Source organism: Quercus robur, chromosome 9 (genome assembly GCF_932294415.1).
Source record: "Quercus robur chromosome 9, dhQueRobu3.1, whole genome shotgun sequence".
Lineage (NCBI taxonomy): Eukaryota > Viridiplantae > Streptophyta > Magnoliopsida > Fagales > Fagaceae > Quercus > Quercus robur.
The window spans coordinates 43,581,825-43,592,166 of NC_065542.1; positions in this window are offsets into that span (position 1 = coordinate 43,581,825).

Below are 10,342 nucleotides of genomic sequence, written 5' to 3' on the forward strand. Positions count from 1 at the left end.
TGGAAATAATTTTAAACGTTAGAAAGAAAGGGTTTTGCTCATCTTGGAATTTACCGAACTTGACCGGGTTCTTTATGAGCCTAAACCCGAAGAAGATCCTAAAAATATTGCAAAGTGGGAAAAAACAAATAAATTGTGTGTTCATACTATTAAATGTGGTTTATCTAACAAGTTGTTTAATAATTATTGTCATTTTACTTGTGCTAAAGATTTATGGGATGAACTTAATGGTCGTTATGGGTTTGAGGATGAGGGTGCTAAAAAGTTTGCTACGGCTAAATTTATGTCTTTTCAAATGGTTGAGGAAAAAAGTGTTTCTAGCCTAATTGAAGATTTTCAAAAATTAGTATCCGACCTAGCTAAAGAGGGTGATGTTTTTCCCGAGAGGTTTGTGGCTCATGGCTTAGTGTTTAAGTTGCCGGACTCTTGGAAAGAGTATAAACACTGGTATAGCCACCATAGAACCTATTTGAATCTTCAACAAACTATCGTTGATATTCAAATTGAAGAAACAAATAGGATGTCGGAAAAGGTTTCTAGAGTTAAGGAATTTACTTCCAAGGCTAATGTTGTAGAGGGAGGACCCTCTAGACCTCCACAATATAATAAGAAACATGATTTTAAGGGAAAAGGAAAATTTCATAATAAAAATGGCCCAAATCCTCAAATCCAAAAGAAAAAGGGTAATTGTTTTATTTGTGGCAAGGTAGGTCATTATGCGGCAACATGTAGGGCGAGGGGCAACTTCAACAACAATAAGAACAACAACAAAGGCTCTACATCAAATAAGGCAAACGTGATGCAAACTGAAGAGATCATTGCAGCCGTGGTGTGTGAGGCACACTTGGTGACAAAAGTGAAGGGATGGGTAGTTGACTCGGCTTGCACAAGACACATTGATGCATTCAAAGAGGAGTTTAGTTCCTACACTCCTATGGCGGAAGGCACCGAATGTGTTTATGTTGGAAACAATAGGTCCGTGCCGGTGAGTGGTAAAGGAAAGATACTCTTGAAGTTAACTTCCAGTAAAACTCTTTCACTCAATAATGTCCTTCATATACCTCACTTTCGACACAATCTCATTTCGGTACATTTGCTTGATAAGGCCGGTATTAAAGTTTTATTTGATGGTGGCATAGTTTTTTTTTTTCTTTTTTGGTAAACTGGAGATTGCATTAAACTAAAAAAGAGGCGAAGATACAATTGGGCCAGGGCAAAGCCTGGAATGATAGAGACCATAGAGGTCTGAAACATAAACGTTAAACAACCAGGGGGGAGGGGAAGAGAAATACAAAAAATCAGAGGGAAGGTTGGATCCTTGACAGGCAAGGGCATCTGCACAGGAGTTTGATTCTCGATAGCAGTGCTTCACTTTAACTTGAGGAAAACGGGAAATCAAGAGCCTGCAATTAGCCACTATAGAGGAATTAGAAGCAGTGGAAGACCCTGAGTTATTCATCAGATCAGCGATGACTTTGGCATCCAAGTCTATTTCTAGAGCATTAATATGCAGCTCTGAACACATAATAAGGCCATCCCTAAGAGCCCAAAGCTCTGCTAAAAAGCTGGTAGTATGACCAATTTGTCTAGCAAAGCCTTTAACCCACACACCTGCATCATCCCTAAGCACACCGCCTCCCCCAACAACCCCAGGATTCCCAGTTGCAGATTCGTCCGTGTTCAGCTTATACCAACCCCTATAGGGTCTTTCCCATCTAATCATCTTGATCAACTTCGGCTTATGAAGGCTGCTGCCTTGGGCACAAAAGAAAAATTCCATTGCCCTTTGGATGACTTCTTGATGAAGAGAAGAAGAGGGAGTACGGTTTTGGAAGACAACCTTGTTTCGGTGATTCCAAATAGACCAAATTCCAAAAGAGAAAAGGATATGCCATGGAACAGAGAAGGAGCAGACCTTATTCCCGGTTCTGCAGTTGGATTCAAGCCAAGTGTGTAAGTCTTGAGAGAAGAAGGTAGAAGCAAGGCTAAGAGGATTTAGATTATGCCAAACAGTAGAAATCGCAGGGCAAGAAGATGAAGGATTGATTCCGAAGATTGGTGGCAAAGGGAGCAAGAAGGGTTAATCGGAATACCCCTTTTAGCAAGACATTCCCGAGTTGCAATACTTCTGTGTAAGCACATCCAGATTAAAGACTGGATTTTTGGCAGAATTTTTAATTTCCAAATCCAATAACCATTAAAAGCAGGGACAAAATCCACCTAATTTGAAGCAATCTTGTAAGCACTGGCAAGGTTAAATTCTCCATTAGAGGTAGCAGCCCATATGAGCTTATCCTTCTCTTCTGATACACGAGAATAAGGCATGGCCTTGATTTCCATATAGGTCTTTGCAGGAAGCTCCATAGAAATTTTGCACCAATTCCATCCAAATTCCGACGCTATATCTCCAACTCTCAACTCCTCCTCTTCCCTAGTGAGAGGACCATGGATAAGACTCCTTATCGGACCTTCTGAGGTCCACCTGTCAAACCAGAAGCTGATGTTACTGTCCCGACCCAAACTCCATCTAGTTCCTTCCTTGAAGATATCACTGCCTTTATAAAGAGCCTTCCAGGTATGAGAGCTAGGAAGGGAATTCACATTACTAGAGGAGAGTCTTCTATGAGTTAAATATTTCTTTCTTAGGACTTGGGACCAGAAAGCATTTTTCTCCTCATGAAATCTCCAATTTAACTTGGAGAGATAGGCTATATTCCTACCCTTTGCCGTTTGAAGACCAAGGCAACCTTCAGCTTTAGATTTAGTGACTTTATCCCACCCCACCCAGTGCATTTTCCTCTTTGAGTTCGAGGAGCCCCAAAGGAAATTCCGGCTAGATTTATCCAATTTGTCAAGGATTCTCGAAGGGAGCAGAACAGATTGCATGATATAAGAAGGGATCGAACTAATGGAAGCTTGGATAAGAACCTGGCGACTAGCAAAAGACAAAAGGTTGGACTTCCATCCAGCTAGCTTCTGTTCAACACAGCTCAAAACGAAATTCAAATCTTGGTTCGAAGATTGCGCATGTCTGAGGGGAAACCCCAAATAACTACCAAGATTAGAAGTGGAGCGAAAACCAAGGATATTGCTAAGACGATCTCTCTACTCATGGTCAACATTGGGGGAGAAGAAAACTTTGGATTTAGAGAAATTAACTTTCTGCCTAGACAGTGAACAGAATTCCTCAATAGCCTCTCTCACACTACCACAATTTTCCTCATTAGCTCTCACAAAAAGAAGCAAATCATCAGCAAAGAACAAGTGAGAAAAAGTTGGACCACTAGAAGAGGCTTTGAGAGGGGTCCAAACCTTCTGAGAACATTTTTCCTCAAAAATTCTGCCTAAAACTTCCATACAAAGGATGAAAAGATAAGGAGACAGAGGATCGCCCTAATAGATTCCTCTTGAGGGGAGAAAAGGGTCAAGGGCTCCACCATTGACTAAGATGGAAGCTGTGGATGATGAAACACAGCTCATAATCAACTGAATCATCTCTGAAGGGAAGTTGGCTGCATGGAGAACATCCCGAATAAAAGAACATTCGAATTTATCATAAGCTTTCTCAAGGTCGATTTTGATGACCATGTTCCCCACTTTCCCACTTTTCCTTCCAACAGTATGAATAATCTCCTGCACAATAATGGCATTATCAATGCCCTTACAATTAGGGACGAAGGCTGTTTGAAAAGGAGACACCAGCTTGTCCAACTATGGTCTAATCCTTGTAACAATAATTTTGGAGATGATCTTATAAACTGAGTTACAAAGGGATATAGGGCGGTAGTTTCCGATGGTTTCAGGACCTTTAATCTTTGGGATAAGGGCGATATGAGTCTGGTTCAGATAGGCAGGAACTTTCCTCACCCTAAAAACTTTCTTAATCTCATTTGTTACGGAATCCTTGACAAGCAGCCAAAATCTCTGGTAGAAACCAGCATGAATGCCATCAAGCCCGGGGGATTTGAAGGGTTTAAGAGACCAGAGGGCATTTTTAATTTCATCGTCCAGAACCAAGAGAGATAAAGTTTGGACATCTGAATTAGAGAGGCGAGGAGCATCAGCATGAGTGAAAGAAGCTTGCTTGGAAGAAAAAAGCATTTCCGAGGAGAAAAGATTCCGGAAGTGATTCTGAATAAAATCCATAACTGCTGATTGCTCAAAAATCCACTCTCCTTGGCCGTCTTTGATACTAAGGATTTTATTGTGCTTTCTTCTAATAAGGGTGGACACATGGTCGAAAGAAGTATTCCGATCACCTTGGATCATCCAATTGATGCGAGATTTCATCGCTCATAATTCTTCTTCATTATTCAACACCTTGTTAAGCTCTCCTTGAAGCTGTTTGTACAAATTGACAAGAAACAAATTTGGGCTAATTGCCAAAGCTTTCTGAATGCCCAATAACCTAGCCAACAACCTTTTCTTCTTAACAAGAATATTTCCAAAGTGCTCCCTGTTCCAGACTTGGGCTTTGGGCTTCTCTAACAAAAGTTATAGTTGCCTGATCAAGATTGGACTGATTTGCCCAAGCATTACGAACAACATCCGGAAAGGAGGAATCCGAAAGCCAGAAGGTGGTGGCATAGTTACTTTAACTAAGAATGAAGTTTTTGTTGGTAAGGGCTATGATGATGAAGGTCTTTTTGTACTTAATGTTGATCAAGCTATTAATGAAAAAGGTTCATCTTCTTGTACTTACTTAGTTGATTCCATTGATGTTTGGCATGGTAGACTTGGACATGTTAATCTTGGCTATATAAAGAAAATGAAAGAATGTGGAATTATTGTTAGGAAATTTAGATCCCGGTTGATATAATTAACAAGTTTTAAATCTAAGTTGTTAATTAGATTTATTATCAATAAAACTTGTTAAAACAAACAAACATCAATATCATGTCAAAATCATGCAGCAGAAAAATAAATAAGACAAGATATGATAACCCAGGAAAACCAATGAAACAAACTAGTTTCATAGTAAAAAACCTAGGGGGAAACCTTCCCAAAAAGCAATCCACTATAGTAAAGAGAAGTTTCAGATCTAGTACAAAACCTTTGTCCCTAGACTCTACAATCCCCGTAGATGAACTTACAGCAGAAACCTTTTATCGCTTCAAACCTTTGAATTCTTCAATATATGAACGCCACCCTTTGATGCACAAATCCTAGTACGTGACTAACCAATTGCGCGGATCCTAGTACGCAACTTCAATCACCAACTTGAAGAAGATTGTTGGCTGTAAAGTTCTTCACTTCATCAACAATGAAGATCAAGAAGCACTTGGTTACAAAATCCTAAGGCGCAAAGACGCAGTAGCTTCTTTCAGAGAGAATAAGGCATCGGTCACCTTTTGCATATGTTCTCCTTGTATTCTCTTATGTGACGGCCTCTAAAATAAGCTTTATATAGGTCTAGGGTTGTGAGAAAAGAAACCCTACACAAATACAAAAGCTTGGCCCAAAAATCAGATCTGAAAATTCTGATTTTCGTAACCTCGATAGATAGCAGGTGTCGAGCAGGTGTCGAGTTTTAAACCTCAACAGATACAGCTATCGAGAAGCTATCGAGGAGCTGTCGAGGAGATAGAAGCTTTCTCAATCGATCCACCAACTATCAGGAGGTGTCGAGCTATCTGCCCGCAGCTGTCGAGAGGTGTCGAGCTATCTGTCCGCAGGTGTCAAGCTATCTGTCCAGCTTTAATGAACAGCTTTTCTTCACTTGTTTCTTGGTCCAATCTTCATGACTTTAATACTAGACTTGAATAACACGTTTCTTGAAGTATTAAACACATTCTAGATCTACCCAAAAACAAGTAAAGTGTGTTTTATCAAAGGATTAGCCAATTACATAAAAGAATGACATATGTTCTTAACAAGTGAAACACATATGTCCTAACAATTATTAACTCATAAAGTGAAGCTAATATGGACAAATGTGAAATTTGTGCCGAAACTAAAATCACCAAGAAACCTTGTAAATCCATAACAAGAGAAATCGAGCTTCTTGGATTGGTACATAGTGATTTGGGTGATTTAAAACACACTATGACTAGAGGTGGTAAAGATTTTATGTGATCTTTGTTGATGACCACTCTAGATTCACTAAACATTATTTACTAAGAACCAAAGATGAAGCTTTGGAGATGTTATAAAGTATAAAAGTGAAGTTGAGAACCAAAATAATAAAATGATTAAAAGACTTAGAACCGATAGAGGTGGTGAATATGAGTCTAATTCTTTTAAGGAATTTTGTGAACAAAATGGCATAATACATGAGGTAACTTCACCTTATTCACCGGAATCTAATGGAATAGCCGAAAGGAAAAATAGAACTCTTAAAGAGATGATGAATGTTATGCTTGTTAGTTCCGGGCTATCTTCCAACATGTGGGGGGAGGCCATTCTTTTGGCTTGCCATATTCAAAATAAGGTACCTCATAAGAAAACCGGTAAAACTCCTTATGAACTTTGGGAAAGGCGTAAGCCTAACTTGGAATATCTCAAAGTGTGAGGGTGCTTGGCTAAGGTCATGCTACTCGAACCTAAAAGGAGAAAGCTTGGTTCTAGAACATGTGATTGTGTGTTTATTGGCTATGCTTGTAATAGTTCATGCTATAGATTTCTTGTCATCAAAAGTGATATATTAGAATCATACACTATTATTAAATCCGAAAATGCCATATTCTTTGAGCATGTGTTTCCTTTGAAAAATAAGGAAAAAGAATTACATGATTCTCTTGAAATTTCTAATGACTTTGTTGATGATGTGCAAGAAATAAGAAGGAGCAAGCGAGCTAGGAAGGAAAAGGATTACGGTAACGATTTCCTTGCCTATGTCGTTGAAGATGAACCTGTAAGTTACTATGATGCAATTAAATCCGTAGATGCACCTTTTTGGTTGGAAGCAATTAATAATGAATTAGAATCTATTATGTCTAATCACACTTGGGAATTAGTTGAGCTTCCACCCAAGGTTAAACCTATTGGTTGCAAATGGGTGTTTAAAAGGAAATTAAAACCGGATGGTACAATTGATAAGTTTAAAGCTCGCTTAGTAGCCAAGGGCTATAAGCAAAAACATAATGTGGATTATTTTAATATTTATTCTCCGGTTACTAGAATTGCATCTATTAGAATTTTATTTGTCATTGCTTCTATTTGCAAACTTGTAGTACATCAAATGGATGTTAAAACTGCTTTTCTAAATGATGATTTAGAAGAAGAGATTTATATGGAGCAACCCGAGAGTTATGTAGTTCTTGGACAAGAACATAAAGTTTGTAAGTTAATTAAATCTTTATATGGTTTAAAACAAGCACCTAAATAATGGTATGAAAAATTTGATAATGTTATGCTTACACATGGGTATGTGATCAGTGGTGTCGATAAATGCATATATAGCAAGTTTATTAATAATCAAGGTGTTATTATATGTTTATATGTTGATGACTTGCTTATATTTGGAACTAGCCTTGATGTTGTGCATGATGCTAAACACTTTCTTGCCTCTAATTTTGATATGAAAGATTTAGGTGAGGCAAATATAATCTTGGGCATTAAGATCTTTAGGGATAATGATTGCATTACACTATCACAATCTCACTATGTAGAGAAAATTCTTAAAAAGTTTGAACACTTTGATATGTCACCTATGTCTACTCCTTTTAACTCAAATGTGCACTTGTTTAAAAATCGTGGTGATAATGTTTCACAAGATAAATATGCATAAATCATTGGTAGTTTAATGTTTTTGACAAACTGTACTCGCCCTGATATTGCATATGCTGTTGGTAGATTGAGTAGATATACTCATAATCCTAGTATTAAACATTAAGATGCAATATCTAGATTATTGAGATATTTAAAGGGTACTTTTGATTATGGTTTGTCATGTTGTGGTTATCCTACTATTTTAGAAGGATATTGTGATACTAATTAGATCTCTGATACAGATGAGGTAAAGTCCACTAGTGGATATGTGTTCACACTAGCTGGAGGGGCTGTCTCTTGGAAATCATCCAAGCAAACTTGCATAGCGAGATCGACCATGGAATCAGAGTTAGTAGCCTTAGAAAAGGCTGAGTTCGAAGCTGAGTGGCTTAGGAGTTTGTTAATTAATATACCATTGTATACTAACTCTATTGCCTTTATTTGCATGTATTGTGATTGCCAAGCTACCATAGCACGTGCTAAAAACAAAATCTATAATGAGAAAAGTCGACATATCTAATGGAGGCACAATATTGTGAGGCAACTCATTGATAATGGTGTAATGTCCTTGAACTTTGTAAGGTCAGAAAGGAATTTTGCCGATCCTTTGACCAAGCCACTAGCAAGAAGGCTGGTGAGTGAGACATCGAGGGGGATAGAACTGATACCCAAATTGTGACACTATGGCCAATACCCAACCTCGATGATGAGTGATTCCACGCAAGAGGTTAAATGGGTAGGGGTCATTTGTGTCTATATGGGCACTATCAGTTATTATGTATTCCGCTATCTCATTGAGGAGATTAGTGATGAGTCAATCCCTATGGTTTGAAACAGTGCTAAGTTGCAGATTGTTGGAGGTTGAGCTAGCTCTTAATGGATCCATAGTCCCTACCTGTTGGGATGGAGTGTACTGCACACACTCTTGATGGATGCCACCTATGTGGGAGTGGAAGTTATGCCGCTTTCTATGAGACTTGGGAAGGTCTCTAGAGCTCTCATGAAACCCAATGGTGCATGGCCTGTATAAGGCGCCAACCCGCTTATGGAACAACCTTGGTAAAGAAAGGTATGTGGGTGGTAAGTTTGGTTTTCTAATAGCTTGGTTAAAAGAGTCTAACTCTATCATTGTCTAGTAGTTCCTACTTATTTACCCTAAGTATGGTTAAAACCTTAGGGTACCATATTGATGCATGCCTTCTTGAGTTTATTGCCTTTCCTAGTTTAGTGTTTGTAACATGTGGGGGATTGTTGGAGTATGTGTGTTTCAAATACTTAAGGTATGTTTATGTCCCACATTAGTTAGGAATGAATCTTGTTATGAGTTTATAAGACTTTGCACATCTTAGGTGGTAAGTTGGATCACAATGGGCTAGGTGTTGGCTTGGGCTTGGGTTTGGGTTTATTACATCATTTTTGGGCCTCACCTTTTTCCTTACTTTCTTTTAGCCCAAACTTGATTTGATTTTGTTGTGTCCGTTGGTGAGCTTCTGAGCAGCCCGTTGGGCACCAAATCTGCATAGTAGCCGTTGGAGGACTTGTCCTTTAGTCAGCCCACTTATCTTCCTTTAGTTAGCATATAAACCCTACAACACACACTATTCATACATAATTTTTCTTCCTCTTCTCCAGTCGTATATCTCCTTTGTCTTTATTTTGTTTTGCTGCAAAAATTTCAACTTCAGTAATTTTTTTTTTTTAAGGAAAGGAAAGGCAAGATTAAGGTTGTTCCTAGTTTTTCTTGCTTGAGTGTGTGATCAACTTGAAAAAATTACTATAGTCTAATCTTGGGGGGTTGTTCGGCTAAGAAAGCCATTCACACTGAGTTCTACTCCGGGTGGCACGAATCAACCTTTAAAGACAACGCATTTTGCGTGTGATTCTATAGTTTGTGAGATCTTTCTAACTCTATCTATTTATTTTTGTCATTGCTAATTTTTTAAGATTTGTATTGTTGAATCAAAACTTGTTTATTTAGTCATATTTTCCAACAGTATCTTCTGGAAATCACCACAAATATTGCATTTTTTAGCAGGGATAACATGCCGTGTATGAAGATTATTTTTTGTGGGAAGAGACCCATTGCAAGCACGCTAGAGAAATTGCTCTTTTTTTTTGGGATAGATAGTTTCCAGATTTCATTCCTCAAACTTTTACTTGCTTCAAAATTGGAAGAGCTTGACTGAGTGCATAAAGCCCCAAATGCCAACAATGTATAAGCACTTTTAACCGAGTATGAACCATCGGAACTCAAATGCCAAACTAGTAAATCTATATTCACACGTGCACTGACTAGGATGCTTTTGATGCACTCAACCTCCCATGGATAGAAGTTTTGATCAATTAACCCTGTGTGCCACTATTTAGTTCCTGAAAAGAAAAACAAGTAACTCACATTATTTAAAGAGCAATCCCTCTAAGGTGATAAAACTTCACCTCCACCTGAAGAAGTGAGCTATCGATGCTACCAAATATTAATGGTGCTTCCATCCCCAACCCTCCACCATGCACCTTTACAAATCACCTCCCTAGCTTGCATTATACTCCTCCAATCGTAAGAGCTTTGAGGATTAATCTCTACATTGAGCATAGTCCTTGTAGGAAAGTATTTTGCTTTAAAGACTTTGTGTAA